Here is a 2,128-nt window from a genome sequence, read left to right as displayed (position 1 = left end):
GGCGGCGGCGCGCGGCGCGCAGGACTGGACGACGACGGCGCCGCGCACCTCCTGGACCGTGACGCCCAACGGCCGCGCCAGCTCGACCTCGACGACCTCGGCGCCGTCGCCCGAGGCGCGCGGCCGGCCGCCGGCCGAACGCGGCCGGAGCGGCGCGAGCGGCCGGAGCGGCGCGAAGCTCGATGCGACCGCGAGCACGAGTAATGAACCGCAGATTAAGGCGCGCCGCATATTAAGGCGGGCGACGTATCGACGCCGCACGCACGCCTCCTGACACCTCTACTGCGCGCGCGCGCGTAGAGCTAGAGGCCGGGGCCGGCCGGCGTCCCACTGCGCGTGCGGGCTAAGCTAAAGTTAACCGGTTCAAAGAGCAGCGAAGCCGTGCAGTTTTGACGTCACGGCTTTGCCTCGCTCCGGGCTCGGACGCGCGATGCAGCGGTTCCATGTCTTGGCGCGGCGCTCGATCTGTGGACCATGTCGCGCCTCGGGCCCGGCTGCGAGTCGCTCGGGAAAGACCATCGGTCGAAGGCGAGCAACTTAGTTCGCGTCGGGGCAGCCCGTGGATGTCGAGAACGGCCGTTAATGGTGGGGGGCGACCGACGAGGAGCTCGCATTAGTGTTGAGGTCCGAGTCGTGCGCTAGACTTCGAAGAGACACCCCCTGGAATGATGTTCCCGAGGGCACTGTCTCGGTCCTAGCGCACCGAACGCCTCATGCATTGCACGGTGAGCACCGTGTCACCCGCGGCGCCGCACGCCTCCCGGAGCCGGTGAGGTGGTCTCGATCAAATCGGCTCGAGCCGAAGAGCTGCCGCGAGGGCATCAGATCGCCCTCATGACGAACGATTCCCGACGCTCTGTGACTCGAAGGCGACCGAAAATCGGGTCGGGGGAAGCTGCCCCGCCCCATTCCACCCCCTGGGGCTGCTCGTTTGCGTCGCCTCGCAATCGTCCGGATGTCGCGTCTTTTCATGTGCCTCACCCACATGTTTGCGGACCTCAAAGCCACTGGGATCGTTGCACGTCGCTGCATATTCGAGGAGCGCGGGGCCCTCTAAGGTGGAGATTCCATCATCGGCCGCTGAAAATGCTCGCACGAGAGACCGTCTCTTAGCTGCGGATTACTGCAGCATTGCTTCATAGATGAGTTTGTTCAACGACGGCTCATTCGCAGCCGTAGCCGGTGGTGCCCGTACGCCTCCGAGTCCGACCGCCGCCGCTGCGTCTACGGCCTCCGACTCTCGGCTCCTGCGGGATTCATCTTCCCCAAGCGAGCTCCCATCGGGGTGCCCCACTCCATACGCCCACATGTGGCGGGGGAGCAGATGACCCAAATCCCCCAGCGTCATCGCTACGCATCCCCCGTATCCTCCGAGTCCTCCTTCCTAACCTAGAGCCTACCTAGCTTCTAACGCTCCGGCTATGGTTCTCCTCATCTGGAGGCGGCGAGGCGACGCACCCGAGTCCCTCGCGTCCCCCGATGCCGCTCACACCGCCATAGCGGCCCCCCATCTCGCGCTAGTGCAGGGGCCGGTTCGGAACAAGCGAGAAACGCGGCAACATCAGTGAGCTAAGGAATCATTAGCTTCAACTGGCTCCTTCCGTTTCGTCGAAGCGTGCAGCCCGGCCGGCGCGATGGAGTCGCCCCGCCTGCTCTCGCCGCGGGGCGACGGGTCCGTCATCGACGCCCCGGGCTGCGGGTCGACGTCGCTGCACTGGGCCTGCGCGAACGGGCGCGTCGAGGACGTCGAGGCGCTCCTCGCGGCCGGGAGGGGCGTCGGCGCCCGCGACGGCGGCGGCCGCACGCCGCTCCACTGGGCTGTGCTCAAGGGCCGCGGTGCCGTCGCGCGGGCGCTGCTCGACGCCGGCGCCGACGCCGGCGCCGCCGACGACTCCGGGCGCACGGCGCTCATGGCCGCCGCGCGCGCCGCCGCGCGGGAGTGGGCCGCGCCGCGCGGGGCGCTCGGGCAGCGCCGCGCGCCGACCCCCCCCCCGCGCGCGCAGGTGGCTCGGCCGCGACGACCTCGCGGGCGCGCTCCTCGACGGGGGCGCGGCCGCGGCCGCGGCGGACGCCGACGGCTGGACGGCCCTCGCCGCCGCCTGCTGCCACGGGCGCCTCGGCGCGGCGC

Source organism: Aureococcus anophagefferens (genome assembly GCF_000186865.1).
Source record: "Aureococcus anophagefferens unplaced genomic scaffold AURANscaffold_33, whole genome shotgun sequence".
Lineage (NCBI taxonomy): Eukaryota > Pelagophyceae > Pelagomonadales > Pelagomonadaceae > Aureococcus > Aureococcus anophagefferens.
The sequence above is the reverse complement of the archived record's forward strand: the minus strand, read 5'-3'. Positions refer to the sequence as shown.